Here is an 18,150-nt window from a genome sequence, read left to right as displayed (position 1 = left end):
CCTTCTGCCTTTGTTTCCTACACCACAGGTAGCCTAAGACTCTCAATGGGCTGGTTTAGTCTCCAGAGAACCAGCTTCCTAAGGTCTGACACTGTGGTAGTTGCTCTCCTTAACGTGCTAGTTTCCCGCATTAGCCTATCTTTCCCATGGGACCACAGAGAGGTGCAGGACGTTAACATACCAAGCGCAAGGTCAGTCTGTGCGTGCAGCTGAGATAAGGCCAAGGTCTGGTCTGGGTCAGCTCTCAGCATTTACTGCGTCTGACACTGAAGCAGCAAAGGATCTTAATTCTGTTTGAAGATCTCTTGGGCAGAGCCTGGGGTGGCAGCTGCCTTTTTCAAGTTCAGACATAGGTGGATCAGGTCCGAAGAGTCTGACAGTTTGCTCCCCAAATTCTCCCCTTTTTAAAGTGATTTCATCAGTTTTGGTGTCTTTGTCAACCTCACCTTGTTCTGCTTGTTATCACTCTGGGGTGTCAGCTGACGTGGGTCCTGGCGATATCCCCTAGCTGCAGTGTCCGAACTGCTTGACATTCCTTGACCCAGGCCCCTGCTTGACATCAGAGACTCCATTTTGCCTTCTGCGCTGAACCAAGTCTGAAGAATGCGTCGGTTAGGCAGGCAGCCAAGTTGACACTGTGGATTAATCACCAACATTCCTATCGAGGCAGGTTTAACTCAGCCTCCCACCCAATCTTCTTCCTTCTAGTTCACCCTCAGCCTCTTTGCTCCACCCTGCCTCTGTAATTTGCTTCGGGTTCTTCCGGGATTGCCAACTTATTTTAATATTTATTCAAGCCAGGTAGATTTGGAAAGATCCATATGCAGCAGTTACAACCATCTTTGACCTGATAGTTGAGAAACAAAAGCCCAAATTTCCTGGCAGCCCTGAGCATGTGATGTAAAACCAACCGAGCATCTAAAGAAGAGATTTGTGCCCCCGATGGGCGTTGGGCAAGAGAACCCTGAAGTTCTAGTTCTGATCTACCACTGATTGGGTGATATTGGGCAAGTTTCTTAACTTCTCTAGGCTCCCTTGGGTTTAGGTTTTTGTTTTTGTTTTTTGGTTTTTTTAATTAGTACAAAGAGAGGGGTAAGTCAGTCCCCAGTTGCCTTCCTCCTCTCAGATGAAATGAATCAGGGTATTTTACAAAGTTAACTAGAAATGATCTAGAATGCGTGGTATCATAAAAAGCAAGCTGAAGTCCCTACTCAAAGGAGGAAGTGTCTACCTACAGTGCCAGGCTGAGGTTTAGGAATGAAACTCTAGGGCCTCTAGTCACCCCAGCAGCTCTCAGGCTTACCCCACACTTTCCCCAGAGGTCTCTTTCCTGCACGTTGTTGAAGAAGGCGTCCATTGCATCCCTTGTACCTGTTTTCAAATGTTATTGATTGAAGCAAATCTGTCTGTAGGAACAGACAGCAAGGGGCCTATACTGACTTTTCATATCCCCACCTTCACTACTCTGCCAAGTTATGCTATATCACTCTCTTGTACTAGCGTTCTCGGAAGAACCCCTGTGTCCAACTGGAACTAGGAAAAACCTATAGTAAATGAGTAGACCCACTCTATGGTCCCTCTGGGGGCCATATATGGCAGTTTATGCTAAATGCACTGGTAACACTAATTCCAATACAATGTCAAGTCCTGACAAATTCCACAACAGACAGGATTGAGTATGAAGGTCGTAGGTAAGCTTGAAGACTCGACCCAACATTTCCAGTTTCCAATTTCTAGTTTTAGAATTCAATGGCTTCCCTTTTAACACTCCTGCTGGGAGTGAAAAATGGTAGACAACCTTTTCATTCAGTGTAAGCTCAGAGGTCCAATATGATCCAGGGAGCCGGGGTGGGGTAGCCCGAGGATGTGAGACATCCATAGCCAATAATACGTGTTTGGGGGTGGAAGGAACAGACAGGCAATGTCAGGTCAGTTTTCCTTTCATTTGGGGAAGATTAAATGTGAATGACTGAGCTGTTCATAAGTGACAAAGGTACGAGGGAAATGTTTATCACAGACCCATTCTAACCTGCCAGTGGGGGTGTCTTTTTGACCCTCCAGTAGGAAAGAAGGATACCTTAAAGTTAGTGTCGGGTCACCAGCTCTTTCAACGTAGGAGACTCTTACTGTCCTAGGTTTGAAAGTCTTCAATAAGATAGGAGAAAAAGAAAATAATACCAGGAACAAACATTTGTTGAGCCCTTTCTATGTGCCAGCTGCTGGGGTAAGCATTTATATACATATGTTTACATACATTATCCCCTTTAGACTTAGAAAGATTTATATCTCCTGTTTTGGAGGAGAGGAAACAGACTCAGAGAGGTTACATAACTTGTTCAGAGTCGTGCAGACAGCAGTCCTGGTCAGAGTCAAGTTTGTCGGAATGGCACTCTGCCCTTTGATGGTGAGCAAAAACAGGGGTCACTGTCCTCTCAGGGCTGGAACACCCCATTGCTCAAGCGGCCACTTCCATCTTTCATGAGGGCTCATGACACCTCCTCTTTGCAGACCGTGTCCCACACGTCACCGTGACTACAGTGAGGATAATTATATCTTGCTTCTCAGAGTCATTTAAAGGGTGAAGAGAGATCATGTTAGCAGAGTTGTCTTCAGAGCAGAGCATCATAAGCTTGGGCTAAATGGTAGTTTTAAACACAACCAGTCATATTCCTGATTCCTTGAGGCCTCTGCTACCTGTGTTTATTTCTGTCTCTACTTCTTTTTTTTTTTTTTAAAGATTTTATTTATTTATTTGACGAGAGAGACACAGCGAGAGAGGGAACACAAGCAGGGGGTGTGGGAGAAGCAGAAGCCGGTTCCCTGCTGAGCAGGGAGCCTGATGTGAGGCTCGATCCCGGGACCCCAAGATGTTGTCCAGACCCAAAGGCAGATGCTTAAAGACTGAACCACCCAGGTGACCCTCTGTCTCTTCTTTTCTCTAAGCCAATTCCCCATGAAAGTTAAGATATCAGGTTTTTTTTAAGTAAGGGAAAGTGGTAGAGGGGCCGAGGGAGAGAGAGAATCTTAAGCAGGCTCTATACCCACCTCAGAGCTCAATTTCACAAACCTGAGATCATGGCCTCAGCCAAAATCAAGAGTGGGGCACTTAAACTACTGAGCCACCCAGATGCCCACCCTCCCTCCCCATCATTTATTTTAATTGGCCTTTGGAGCAGGCTTTTAAAAGTCCAGTTGTCGGGACGCCTGGGTGGCTCAGTTGGTTAAGCAGCTGCCTTCAGTTCAGGTCATGATCCCAACGTCCTGGGATCGAGTCCCACGTCGGGCTCCTTGCTCAGCGGGGAGCCTGCTTCTGCCTCTGCCTGCCATTCTGTCTGCCTGTGCTCGCTCGCTCTCCCTCTCTCTCTCTCTGATAAATAAATAAAATCTTAAAAAAAAAAAAAGTCCAGTTGTCTGGGAGTGCCTGGCTGGCTCCATTGATGGAGCATGTGGCTCTTTAACTCTGGGTCGTAAGTTCAAACCCCATGCTGAGTATAGAGATTACTTTAAAAAATCCAATTGCTGGGGGGCCTGGTTGGCTCAGTCATTAAGCATCTGCCTTCAGCTCAAGTCATGATCCTAGGGTCCTGGGATCAAGCCCTGCATTGGGTTCCCTGCTCTGCAGGAAGCCTGCTTTCCTTCTCCCACTCCCCTTGCCTGTGTTCCTGCTCTTGCTGTTTCACTCTCTTGAAAATAAATTTTTAAAAATCTTTTTTAAAAAGTCCAATTGTCTAACAGCTCACTGCACTCCTCTCATTCCCATTTAACCAAAATGGCTTGCAAAGGCACAAATGTGACAGGATCTCCATTGCCTCTGTTTCATTCATTTGCTTTTAGAAAAGTTGTTGATGGGAACCTGGGGAGGCAAAGAGTCCTATTTCCATAAGACAGATCTGCAGATCAGATTAGAATCAACCTCACCTTTCAGTCTATACTGGAGATTGAAAACTATTCTAGGCAACATTTCTAGAACGGAAAAGCATGTCCCAGAATGTCCTCTACACCCAAGCCATTCCCACTAGTCATTCGAGGGTTTCTTCAAGCATCATCTCCTCTGGGAAGCCTTCCCCAGATCCCTCCCCTGTGAGGTGACTCTTCTGTCCATCCCCACAGCTGAATGCTTGCCATGTATTATTGATATGCCTGAAGCTCTTCCTCCATAGACTCTGAGCTCTTTGAGGTCAAGGGCATTGTTTTCATTTCTGCACTTCACCCATAGCACCGTGTCCTGCTCAGAGGAAGTTTTCAGTCATGTTTGTAGGATAAACTTCACATTTAGGTTGCTTTCTGAGGAAAAGGTGCATTTTTCAGGTGTATTTCCCCCTTTCAGCAATGTTTGTGTTGTTTTTGGACAAATTACAAAGTGAGTGCTCGATTATACATATAGTAAACCTTCCTGTGCTGTAGGTCCTGACCTCTCATCTGTTTCTCCCTTTTTAACTTAAGTTTTGCTCATACCTTGACACGAATGAAAAAACAAGCCAAACATACACACAGTTTTATTGTTTTTCCTTATTATATAAGCAATATAGGCTGGTCATAAGACATTATAACACATGAAAAACACAAAAGGAGGAAATGATAATGAACATAATTCTACCACTGAGAGATAACCAGTCTTCATTTTTTTTGGACCACACATGCAGACTTTTCTTTATGTATTTATATCCTTTTTAAATGGGTCATAGTATTTATATGATACTTTTTTCTTTTAATATACATTGAAGTGCTACATATGTTTTATGTCATATTTAGATCATATCACTTTTATTCTGTTAACATGTCACATTTTATTTATTCTTGGCTGGCTGTATTCTCTCCAGTTCTTAGCAATTATCCACAACACTGCAAGGAGGTTAAATATGTAAGTTGTTATTTTATTATTACCTTAAGATAAATTTTTGAGAATAAAAATACTGGTCCATACATAATACCATTCCTATGGGCATACATAATTTATGTGGGTTTTTAAATTTTTTAATGAGCTACCAAATTCCCCTTAGGCCTCAGTGCCTAAGTACCCAGGTAACCTGAGTTCTTGTTAACCTTGGACACCCACATTAAAAATAAACCAAAACAAACAAGATACTTGGTCATCGGAAAGTCATTCTTGTTTTACTTGGCATTTCTTTAACCACTGGGGAGGTTACATTTCTTTTCATATGTTTATTGATGTTTTCCTGATTTGTAAAGTGAGTGTTTTCATCTTCCATTTTTCTATTGAGTAATCTGAACGCCTTGTTTCACAAAGGAGTTAGATTACTACCCAGGAACCCATAGACTCAAAGCCCATTTTGTAAAGATAGGTGTTACGTAAGGTTTTGCAGAAAAGACTTTTCTGGGATTATTTTTGATGCAGGCAGGTTGGGTCCAAGCACCCAGAAGGGATTTCCACTGGACCAGCCTAAGAGGGTCCTTGGCTTCTCCCAGGTTAGAAATCCAATGTGAGCCGAAGAAGTGAAAGCAGAGTTTATTGAAGAGCGTGAGTGACAGAGAACAGCAGATAGAGTGTCTGAGAGACTCAGAAAGGAAAGGAGATTGAGTCTTGTCATCGCTTGAGGTTAGGGGTTTATATTGGAAAGGGGTCTAGAGCACAAGTTCCTTTAGGAATCCAGGGTAGGGTCCAATCAAAGGCAAGTGTCAAGTGTCAGACAGGTGTTATCTCATGAATCACTGAAGGCTGGGGGAGGGGTTGATGCCAGCATCAGCCAAGATTTTTTCAAAGCTAATGTCCTGGAACATGCCTGGGATCAAGTTCTTCTTGGTTGGTTGATTGATTGATAAATGTTGTTATCGGGTGTTTGGGGCATAGGACAAAACTCAGAGAATGACGAACTTTCTTGCTTCTGCTTTGAAGTGGGTACACAGATTCTTTGGCTTCTTTGGAGGCTAAGTATAGAACAAGAGTAAATGGGGCCTAGCAGAAAACTGGCAGAGATGGAGTCTTTCTAAAACAGAGTCCCTTCAGCTTCCCCACTTCACTTTGATTATTAAAATTAATGTCTGATTTATTAAAGTTGTAATAAAAGACATTATTCTTTAATAATCTGTTCAACTTATAAACCTTATTTTATCCATACAATTTAGCAGATTTTATCAGTTTTTAAGGGGGAGTTCAATTAATATTCGGTTATGCTATTTAAACTCCCTTGAGAAACTTAGACTTTACTAATAAACTTAATGTATTTAGGGTCACATGGGTGGTTTGGCCAGGTGAGTGTCCAACACTTGATCACAGCTCAGGTCTTAATCTCAGGGTCCTGAGTTCAAACCCTGTATTGGGCTCCACACTGGACATGGGGCCTACTTAAAAATAATAATAATAATAACATATTTAATTTTCTCTTTAAAGTACATCAATTTTGTGACTGACAAACAAACCTTAAATAAGCCTTATAAATCAAATAGAAACAAATAAATATAGCGAAGTCAAATTATCTTAATTTTCTCACATGTTTTAGGTACTTAAAATACTATATAGCTATGGAGTATTCCCAGAGCATTTTAGTTCAGAATAGTAATAACTCAGGGTTTGGTTTATTTGACCATCTTTAGACTTAATTCTAAGTCTCTTCAGACATTTACCCATAAAGGAGTAAATCATTTCCTCCCAAGTAATTTGACATTGTCCTTTTGGGTAGCTGAGGTTGCTTATAGACCTGAGACTTCAGTTTGGGTAAAAATGTTTATGCTGGTAGACATTGTCAAATGACAAAACTAACAAGTCCGATGTTCTTTCTTCAAGGGAACACAATCCATGGATTGAGGGAATACAGTGCCTCACAAGAAGTGAAAGTTCTTCATATGACATCTTGGGAAAGAGTGAGAGCTTTAAGACGATTAAAATTTCAAGCTCCAAAATAGGGCATGGTTGGTTAAGGTTGCATATCTGACCTGATTTAGAAAGATCAAGGAACAAAGAAATAAGTATAGAGTCCAGAGTTGGCCTGGCATTTAGAGATTGGCTGACTGGATACACTGCATTTCTGGTAAAGCAGAGCATTTAAGAGCACGCAAGCAGGTTTTGCTGACGGGGCATCAGGGGTTGGAGCGGCTCCATCTTGGGCCTCCAAGTTTATTTCAACATGTAAGATGTGTTTTCTCACAATGATGGGAGACAAGTACTACTAGAAGTCTCTTTCCATATCTCTATGCCAGTTAAGGGGATCTTGTACAATCCACTAACCCTGCATTTGAGGGTGTGATCCCTAATTTTCACATCTGACTTAATTCTGCCACCCCACCCACATTGATTCACCAACTAAGTGGACCCAATAGATTATTGCCAGTTATATTTAAGCTGTATTATTTTCATATTTTCCCTATACGTAGTGCTACAGTTCTTACAGATATTCAAATGACATCTGTTTGGATTCTGTTAACTTGACCTCTGCCTTACTCAAGGGTAACAATTCCAAAGTCATTCTTGTAACAAGAGAACAACAAATTAGTGTTGCAAGGCAGATAAAACAAGGCAAGTAAAAAGCTTTAAAGTTAGTGGACTAAATAATCATGAGCAGGTTTAACTCAACACAGGTTTAACTCAACCAGTGTCCTTTCTCCTTCTTTTCCTCTCCCTTGGGCAAATCACCACAATCACATTTTATCACTTGATTTACAAAGGTTGAATCCCCAGTTGCTGCATCAGGAAGCTATTAGCTCTAAGTGGGGCGATTTCTCAGAAAGTTAGAAATAGTGTCACTCTGGATGTGAGATGAGTCATTTCAGATGCAACCCTTCCCAAGATATGGTTTGCTAATGTCATGCTGAGTAGTCATGAGAACCTCCTGAGTTTCTGTGGGGCAAGATAGGTCACCAGAAAAGCCTGGACTGTGCTGTGTGCACATGACATGCATTCCACTTGGCACACTGCCACAAGTGTGAATATGGTAGGACTCTGACAGAGGGGTGGTGGGTGCAGCCTCAGAGAAGCCAGAGAGGAAAGCCCGGCCAGATGGTCTGCGGCCCTGTGCAGGAGAGCGGCTATTCTGGACCTGAGGACCCCTGCCAAGCCCCAGGACACCATACTTCTAGAGTGGATAGAAGGCAGTTCACTCATGGCACCAACTGATTGGAAATACTCTTTAAAAGCATCTCATTTCTTGGCTGGCAATGTGTCCTCACCACACAATACCTTGATCTGTGATCCAGATGTTCTCCATCTCACCCAGTTAGTCTTGCCTTTTGTCTCACAAGACCTCATAGTTAGCATCCTATGAAAATGCTCTAGATAGGGGGCGCCTGGGTGGCTCAGTGGGTTAAGCCGCTGCCTTCGGCTCAGGTCATGATCTCAGGGTCCTGGGATCGAGTCCCGCATCGGGCTCTCTGCTCGGCAGGGAGCCTGCTTCCTCCTCTCTCTCTCTGCCTGCCTCTCTGCCTGCTTGTGATCTCTGTCTGTCAAATAAATAAATAAAATCTTTAAAAAAAAAAAAAAAAGAAAGAAAGAAAATGCTCTAGATAGGTTTTACACTCAGTAGCTTCCCTGTAAACTGGGCTCTTGGTTTGTACATCAGCCTCTTCCCAGAGTTGATCTTCTGGGATAATGGTTAAAACTGGATATAAGGACTTGCAATGCTGAAATACAGAATTGGCTGAGCATTACTTTACCATAATGGCCCATGACAGTCCCCGTCTCGCAAGTCCCCTAGTGGATGCCTGAAACTGGATGGTGTCAAACTTTACGTCTACTGTTTTTTCCTATACATACGTACCTGTGATAAAGTTTAACTTATGAATTAGGCACAGTAAGAGATTAGCAATAATACCATAATAAAATAGAACAATTATATCAATATGCTGTAGTAAAAGCTGTATCAATGTGGTCCCTCTCTTCAAAGTAACTTACTGTGCTGTACTCACCCTTCCTGTGATGACATGAGATGATAAAGTGCCTACGTGATGTGAAGTGAGGGGAATGACGTAGGCACTGTGACGTAGTGCTAGGCTACCCTGACCTGATGATGCTCAGAAGGAAGACCACCTGCTTTCAGACAGAGGTTGACCAGGGTAACTGAATCCACAGAAAGTGATGGGCACCTGGGTGGCTCAGTCGGTTAAGTGTCTGCCTTTGGCTCAGGTCATGGTCCTGCTGTCCTGGGATCCAGCCCTGCATCGGGTTTTCTGCTCAGCAGAGGAGTTTGCTTCTCTTTCTTCCTCTGCCTCTTCCCTTGCGTGAGCTCTCTCTCTCTTTCTCTCATTCATTCTCTTTCTCTCGAATAAATAAATAAAATCTTTAAAAAAAGAAAGAAAGAAGGAAACCACAGTAAGTGAAACCATGGATAAGAGGGGCTACTGTAATGGGGTTCCCTCTGAGGCAAGAGCCCGGTTGGCCTGCTGACTTATCTTTTCCTCTACTTTGACTATGAATGTAGCAAATATAAATTAGTTTTGATAGAAGTGGAAAGAAAAATTCAGAGAGGTTAGAAGCTGGGTGGTTGTGCGGCCCATTGGAGCACCATCACATCAGGAACTGGGGAGCCTTGTTGAGGCTTGGGGAATGACTGGTTTCTACCAATAGCAGAGGCAAAAGGGAAGATCAGGAGCGTTTAAAATTGCATGTTCTTCCCAGCAGAACATGCTCTCTGAGGGGCAGTCCATTGTCACGGTGAAGCTCACGATCCCGGGAGCCAGCTTTTCTAGGACTGAATGCTGGCTCTACCATTAACCACCTATGTGAGCTTAGGCACAGAACTTAGCTTTTCTGTGATTGGTTTTATTGACTGGGAAGGTCAAATGAGATAATGTACACAAAATGCTTAAAGCTGTGTCTGACATTGGCTAAGATACACTACTACCATCTAAAGCTAATTGTGGAATGCCTTACTTCTCATGACGTAGATGGGAAAGAAAACCTACCAGCCACTTGGGAAGAAGCCAGACTAAAGAATGGAAAAAGGGTCACCTGATTCTCATGTCTATAATCTTTTTTGAGTAGTAAAGGGTGTCACCTTTTTTTTAGTCCATTCAGACAGAGTTTATTTCAAATGATCAGGAAATGCTTACATAGCTCCTATCAGGTGCAGAATACTGGTCTATGTGGGTTACAAATATGAACTCATTTAATCTTCTCTGACAACCCTCGCTGTTATTAACATGCCCATTCTACAGATGAGGAACCCCAGCAGTCAGGCTCTGGAGACCTGTGCTACACTGTCGTGGAATGCTGTAGGATGTTGTGGGATGCTGCCCATGTCCCCCTTCAGACAGGACTGTGACTGCCAAGCAAGTGACCTACATAGGCTGGAACCCAGCAACAACCAACGGTGCGGGCCAAACATTCGCTCACCTGCTTGGCTGGTTTAATTTTTCCCCTCATCAGATGGGCATTAGAGAAGAGATGGATTCCTTGCCCAAATTGGGTTTAAAGTGCACAGAAACTGATTTTCTTCTTCGGATTAGAAAGCTGGGAGAGGGGCACCTGGGTGACTCAGTGGGTAAAGCCTCTGCCTTCTGCTCAGGTCATCATCTCAGGGTCCTGGGATCGAGCCCCGCATCTGGCTTTCTGCTCAGCAAGGAGTGTGCTTCCCCCTCTCTCTCTGCCTGCCTCTCTGCCTACTTGTGTTCTCTCTCTGTGTTAAATAAATAAATAAAATCTTTTAAAAAATATTTTAAAAAAATAATTTTTTTAAAAAGAAAGATGGGAGAAAGAAAACATGGGGACCATCAGGCCACTGCTCTGCCCCACTTCTCAGCTGAAATCACACCGTGGTGTAGGTCACTCTTAGTTACATTGGCCAAATTATAAACATTGACTGCACCTGACATTTTTTTTTTCTGGTAGCAAACGTAGAATAAGAATTAAATTTGGTAAACTCCTGCGTAGCCCATAGTGTATTTCATTTTTAATGTATATTACCAGCCTTGGCAAAGTTTCTCCTCTTTCTGGAACTTCTGGAGCTACAAAGATTAAGTTTAATAAGGGTGGTGTTGGGGGATGCCTGGGTGGCTCTGTCATTAAGTGTCTGCCTTTGGCTCAGGTCATGATCCCAGGATCCTGGAACTGAGTCCCACATCAGGCTTCCTGCTCAGTGTGAAGCCTGCTTCTCCCTCCCACTCCCCCTGCTTGAGTTCCCTCTCTCACTGAGTCTCTCTCTATCAAATAAACAACTAAAATCTTTAAAAAAAACAAGTGTGGTATTGATTTGTTAATAAGAAAGGAAAGGGAGGGACTTCCCTAGGCAATTAAAACTCCATGTTGCTTTTGGCTCTTTTGGAGTAACTCTAACCCATAACGGAATTGAAACAAAGTCTGTGTCTTTGTCTGTATGTTCTTAGCATCTTACACATAGTAGGTGCTCAGCTCGTGCTTGCTCCATTCAATTAAACCTACAGGGTAAAAAGAAATGTGCTAGGTCAAACACTCAACTGGGAAGAAACACACTGAATCTTAAAGCTGAATTTTTTTTTTAAGATTTTATTTATTTGACAGAAATCATAAGAGGCAGGGGGTGGGGGAAGCAGGCTTTCCACTGAGCAGAGAGCCCAATGCGGGGCTCAATCCCAGGACTCTGAAATCATGAACTGAGCTGAAGGCAGAGGCTTTAACCCACTGAGCCACCCAGGTGCGCCACAGCTGAACTCTTCTTCTTCTTCTTCTTTTTTTTTTTTTTTAAGATTTTATTTATTTATTTGTCAGAGAGAGGGAGAGAGAGCACACAGGCAGAGTGGCAGTCAGAGGCAGAGAGAGAAGCAGGCTCTCCGCTGTGAAAGGAGCCCGATGCGGGACTCGATCCCACGATCCTGGGATCGTGACCTGAGCCGAAGGCAGCCACTTAACCGACTGAGCCACGCATGCATCCCATCCCACAGCTGAGCTCTTAACAGCAGTTATTTTTGGGAGGTGAGATTCGAGTGCTCTTTGTTTTCTTCTTTGATATTTCCCCCCAATCACAGCATATGTCCGGCTGCCTCCATTCTGGTTGCCAAATACAGAAAGAAGACTGAGCTCAGGGTTTCAGACTGACTATGTACATTTTCACTTCATCCCATTTTCAGAACAATATCCGTGCCCCCCACTCTTATCTAAATACTCATTGTTTTTACCCCCTCTTCCCTGGTATGAGAGGGACAGTTGCTGTACTCATCTGGGAGGAGGTCTAGTGGTCAGTTTCTTAAATAAGTTTTCAAGCAATCCTTATTTTCTCAGGCCTTGGCCAATATCCACTTCCAGAGATGTCTAGGGCCTTAATTCTTCAGCCCTATGGGAGTTCCTCAATTAAATTGAGATGCCCATTGGTGACGGACGTGTTCAGTATTTTCAATTCTGCTAAGTCATTTGCCACTTGCCACTTGCTTTCTCCTAAAAATTTCATTGCTATGAGTCTTCTCTTCTTCCTTACGGGTTTATAGTCTTTATTTTAAAAGGTATCTTACTGGGGTACCTGGGTAGCTCAGTGGGTTAAAGTTTCTGCCTTCGGCTGGGGTCATGATCCCAGGGTCCTGGGATCGAGCCCTACATGGGGCTCTCTGCTCAGCAGGGACCCTGCTTCCCTTCCTCTCTGTCTGCCTGCCTCTTTGCCAACTTGTGATCTCTGTCAAATAAATAAATAAAATCTTTAAAAAAAATAAAAAATAAAAGGCATCTTACTGTTATTTTAGGGGATTTTCAGTGGAGGATACAAATCTGTGTGCTAGAGCTGCCAATATGTATTGTTTTTCTTATTACCCGATTATAAAAGTCACAACATGTACACAAACAACTTCTGGCAAACTGCTTTTGAAGGTGTTCATGACATCTACCCTCAATATGCTGAAAAGCAGGGAGAGGCTGCTTATCACAGTCTAGAACCTTGCTATTCAAAACATGTTATATAGACCAGCATCATTGTCATTACCTGGGAATTTATTTTAAAATGCAAAATCCCGGATTCTGCAACAGACTTCCTAAATCAAAATCCACATTTTAACAAGATGACCAGTTAATTCATAGCCAAATGAAAAGTTGAGACGTAGTGGACCATTACAATAGCCCTTATCATTCCATTCAACAGGTTTTTTTTTTTAATTTTTTTTAAAGATTTTATTTATTTATTTGACAGAGAGACCCACAGTGAGAGAAAACAAGCAAGGGGAGTGGGAGAGGGAGAAGCAGGCTTCCCGCTGAGCAGGGAGCCCGATGGGGGGCTCAATCCCAGGACCCTGGGATCATGCTCTGAGCCAAAGGCAGAGGCTTAATGACTGAGCCACCCAGGCACCCCCATTCAACAGTTTTAGATTGTGTTTGAAAATCAATTGCCCAGGATCTTTTTTTTTTTTTTAAGATTTTATTTATTTGACAGAGAGTGATCACAAGTAGGCAGTGAGGCAAGCAGAAAGAGAGAAGGAAGCAGGCTCCCTGCTGAGCAGAGAGCCTGATGCAGAACTGGATCCCAGAACCCCAAGATCATGACCTGAGTGGAAGGCAGAGGCTTAACCCACTGAGCCACCCAGGCGCCCCTGCCCAGGATCTTTTGACTTAAATTCACAGATCTTTAGGGATATGACCTAACGGAAATAATGGTTAGTCACAAAAACTGAATGATGATCTAAAATAGGTCCAGAGACTTCGAGCTCTGACCATAATTATGCCAATTATCAGGGTAAAGACTGTCTAGGTTAATCAAAAAGAATGCCAAACATGGACAGAGTTTACACTAGTGGAAAAAGTGTAAAGGCATATATGTCTTATCCATCTTATTGAGAATCAAATTTTTTTTAAAAAAGGATTGGTTCTTATTATAAGAGATGGATAAATAAGTGAAATTGACAAAGATTAGAATAGTCAATCCACCCTTGTCTTTGCCAACACTTTGACTTCTAAGAATTAGCAGGAAGCACCTACTGCCATGAAAATAAATTTGTGTATTCTTTCAAATCCAGGTTCCATCCAGATCCAGGAGGTCAAACCTCAGAAGAGGAGCTCATAGACTGAAATCTGGTCATTCAAGGCAAGGAGGGGAAGGAAGTACGCTCCAGGAAATCTCCCTGAGCTGGAAGAATGCAGCTGTTAGCTCCATACCACTTAGGAATAAAGGATAATAGCTACAAAATGAATGCATTGACCTTAGATGAGCAAAGCTGGCCCCAGTGAGCTAAAGGGAGGGAGACTGTCAGGTTTGCAAGACAAGTTAATGCTATGTGGGTTAGAACTCATGAGTCAGCTGGCTGAGCTGGATCACTGGCCACCGCAAGTGCAGTCGAGAGTAAAGAACTTGCGTAGAATTGGTTTGGAAAAGGCAAGCAGGGAGAGTATGTGGCTAGAAGTCTCACTGTGCAGTTACGTACGGACATGGTCAGTGCTAGAAGAGTTCTGGGCTGAGCTCTGCAAGAGGGGCTTTTCCTTGAGCCAGCAGAGAGTCCATGAACAGAAAGAGAGCCATGTGATGGCAGAAGCATGCTGAGGTTGGTGCTTCTGGGGAGTGTTGGTCAGAAACCCGACGCCAGGGTGCAGCCGGGTAGATGAGGCAAAGGACAGCAGTGGCAGCCCATGGGCAAGGGACGTTGGAGACATGCTGGACCAGGTATGTGGAGATGGGGGAGAGGGGCACAGAACAAAGACCAGAAGGGGTTTCCCTTGGTTCCTGTGAACTCGGTGGTAGCTACTTTAAAGAGCTGCCTGGGGTCAGATCATCAGCTGATGGGCATTTCCACCGGACAAGTTCCAGAGAAGGAGGGAATGCCTTTTGCAGACAGGGTCTCTAACTGGGAAAATGGACATTTGGTCAACAGAGCATTACACATAATCACCATGAGCTAGCACCCGAAGCATACCAAAGGTCTTCTGCAGAGTCAAACCTGTTCCAAATGGAATCCTTTTCTCCCTTGGAAAATGGAAAATAAGTTGAGTCCTCGCTTTAACAAAGCAGAGCATAGGGGTGAAGGGGCGTTTTCTTCCAGGGAAGGATCTGGTACCAATCACCCAGCGATGGAGGCAGTCAGCACTAGGACCATGTGTTAAGGCGAGAAAGCGAGAATGTCTTCATTTGTACAAAGGAAGTTTCTGCTTGTCCTCCAAAGCATAAAGTTATTTTGTTATTTTATAGAAGCTCAATATACACAGAAGAATTGAGAGGGGCTGAGCAGGGGCGGAATGCGCTGGTTATGAGCTACGTTCCCTAAGCTTCCACCCTTCTGTGTCGGTTTATATCGCTGTGCCTGGAACTCTGCAAACCAGATTTCTCTTCTGCCAGCTCGCCCTGTTAGGATCTTCTCACAGAGGCTCTATAGGGCATCCAGAAGGCTGGAGGGATGAGGGATTTCTTCCTTCCTGTTTGCTTTCTGGAACAGTTATTAGCTAAAAAAGAGCTTCGGTAAACTGTGCTAGCTCACGGTGATTACAGCACCCGTTAAAAAAACATCCGTTTTCCCAGTTAGAGACCCTGTCCTCAGAAAGTATTCCCTCCTCTGGAACTTGTCCAGGAGAAATCCTCATCAGCTGATGATGTCAGCGCCAGCCTAGCAACCATTCTTCCTGTGACATCAATGCTTGACTTCAGCAGCAATGGTGACTGCAGTTTGTAGCTCTTTCCTACACTCCCCCTAGATGGGCCCGATGATGTCCTTAGAGAAAACCACCGCCAGCCAGCTGACACCTCCTGAGAGGTCCGGGGCTCTGTGCCGCTGTAGACCTCCTCAGAGCTGCGACCACACCAGCACCAGCCAGCCAGTGCCCCGTCCACCAGGGTCTGGCTTCCAGCTCCCCGCGCGTCTCTCCTTGGAGCAAAAACTCCACATTATCCCAACGACTTTTCCCTCCCAGCCCTGGGAGAGGCAGTGGCTTGCAGCAGTTTCCATCCAGGAAAATTGCAGTGTTCCCTTTCATCTTTTCCGTCTCTCAATCATTGGTTAACGATTCCATATGCTAAATTCTCTCTCTTAGAATAACTATGGTTGTTTCTATTTTTTCTACTCAGGTCCTAACTGTTACTTACACCACTGGCTTTTCGGACATCCTCACACACTCTTTTAGGAGATTAAGCCCTCCCCCCAGCTGAAAAATCACTGCTATAATTAGGGTGCTCACATGTCCCAGTGTCCCTGAAACAATACTGGTTCGTGCGTGTTGTCTTAGCATAATTAGTAATAGCGTCCTAAATACAAAGTTCCCTTGGATCGTGGGAGCCACTGTTATTCACAGGAATGTTGGCTATCCCTCAAGTATATTGTGGGGCAAGAAAATAAGAACCACTGCTATAAAGGTATAGTCATCAAAACAGTATGCTACTGACATAAAAACGGACTCCTAGACCAATGGAACAGAACTGAGAGTCCAGGAATAATTTCATGTGTGAACAGTCAAATATTTGACAGGGGAGTCAAGAACACTCAATGGGGAGAGGATAATCTCTTCCGTAAGTGGCCTTGGGAAAACTAGATATTCACATGCAAAAGAATGAAATTGGACTCCTGTCTTATGCCAGTCAAAGAAATTAACTTGAAATGCATTAAAGACTTAAATATAAGACCTGAAAACTTAAAAGCTTCTCGACATTCGTCTTGGCCACAATTTCTTGGCTATGACACCAAAAGAAACAAAAGCAAAAACAGGGGGCGCCTGGGTGGCTCAGTGGGTTAGGCCTCTGCCTTCGGCTCCGGTCATGGTCTGAGGGTCCTGGGATTGAGCCCTGCGTCGGGCTCTCTGTTCAGCAGGAAGCCTGCTTCCCTCTCTCTCTCTGCCTATTTGTGATCTCTCTCTGTCAAATAAATAAATAAAATCTTTAAAATAAAAAAATAAAAAGCAAATATAAGACACTGCAATACCAGCAGGAGAGGGATAAGTATTCACTGCCAAAGAACTTGGCGGAGAGGTTACACCCAGAGCTGAGCCTCTGTGAGCAGCCCAGACATACTATAAGGCTGTAATGGGCAGGAGAAGCTCCTGGTTGGTGAGGAGACTAGCTTGCAAAGATACCTCTGTGCTTTTTCATCTCCAGAAGTAAGTTCAAAGGTTGCTTAGGCAAAAATCAGTTACAGAAAAAAATTATGATGATTATTTTTAAATGTTTGACAGGGCCTGTTTTATAATTGTATTAAAGGAAAAATGAGTTTAAAGTCCACTATAGAAATTACATAATGGAGAGAGCAAACCACCGAAAAAATGAAGGGCAGGAAAAATGTCTCTCAAACACAGCATTAATGCAAATGGATTAACTCTCATGTACAAAAAGGAAAAGTTAAAAATAATTTTTTTTAAAAGGAAGAGCTAGGGTATTTTTAAGTGATCCAATTATTTGCTGGCAACAAGATTCACAACTTAGAAAGACACTAATGACAATTAGAAGGTCTAAGATCTATCATGTTGGTATAATTTAGGAAAAGCGGGTGTTACTTCATAAATGTTCTGTCTTTGAACAGAATACTACATGCCAAGATCTTTAGGGTTTCATCTGTGATTTCTCCATTATCTACACTGGAATGTTCCTGGACAGAGCTGGGAATCCAACCTTTCAATGTGTCACTTAGAATTGCACAATGAGGTAGCCTTACTCAGCAAACCAAAAACTCGTTCTGTGGGATACTAACGAGAATTTGCAAAATCTCTTCTTAATAAATGTTTATCACATCCTCCCTCCATGTGACTGTATGTTGTCAGTGTGTGGATGTCTTGCTGCCACAGCTCTTCCACTCCCACAGCTCTGGGTGGAGTTGTACTGACTGCTGGCCTAGATACACATGATTATTGGTCTGTGTCTTTGCTGTCTGCCCAGTGTCCTTATACCCTGAATTTCCCAATGAAATCTGCCAATACATTTTCTTTTTGCCTATGCTTTTTGAGTTGGATTTCTGTCACTGGCAAATAAAGAGTCCTGACTAATGTTCCTGGTAAGCCTTGTTCAAGGTCTCTGGCTTTTCTTAAAATGGAGAGAATAAAACCTTAAAAATTAACATATATTTTTTTCCCTTGGGGAACATATGTATGAATGTGAAATTCCTTTCTTTTTAGTTTTTTTAAAAAAGATTTTACCTATTTATTTGACACAGAAAGAAACAGCTAGAGAGGGAACAGAAGTTGGAGGAGTGGGAATGGGAGAAGCAGGCTTCCTGCTGAGCAGGGAGCCCAGGGCGGTGCTCTATCCCAGGATCCAGGGATCATGACCTGAGCCGAAGGCAGATGCTTAACGAGTAAGCCACCCAGGTGCCCCTATTTATTATTATTATTATTATTTAGAAGGATAC

At 43.4% G+C, this 18,150-nt stretch overlaps 1 long non-coding RNA gene across 3 annotated transcripts in view; it reads left to right on the top strand.

The window, feature by feature from the left end:
- Positions 1-18,150, top strand: part of LOC132020782 (uncharacterized) — a 31,594-nt gene that overhangs the window by 7,511 nt on the left and 5,933 nt on the right. For 2 of the 3 annotated variants that reach the window (XR_009405081.1, XR_009405082.1), the window contains 2 exons: positions 10,105-10,259; positions 13,855-14,495. This is a non-coding gene — a long non-coding RNA (uncharacterized LOC132020782). The remainder of the gene's footprint in view (positions 1-10,104; positions 10,260-13,854; positions 14,496-18,150) is intronic. The other variant, XR_009405080.1, reaches the window with a different exon arrangement.

Source organism: Mustela nigripes, chromosome 6 (genome assembly GCF_022355385.1).
Source record: "Mustela nigripes isolate SB6536 chromosome 6, MUSNIG.SB6536, whole genome shotgun sequence".
Classification (NCBI taxonomy): Eukaryota; Metazoa; Chordata; class Mammalia; order Carnivora; family Mustelidae; genus Mustela; species Mustela nigripes.
This window is presented reverse-complemented; position numbering and strand designations above follow the sequence as displayed.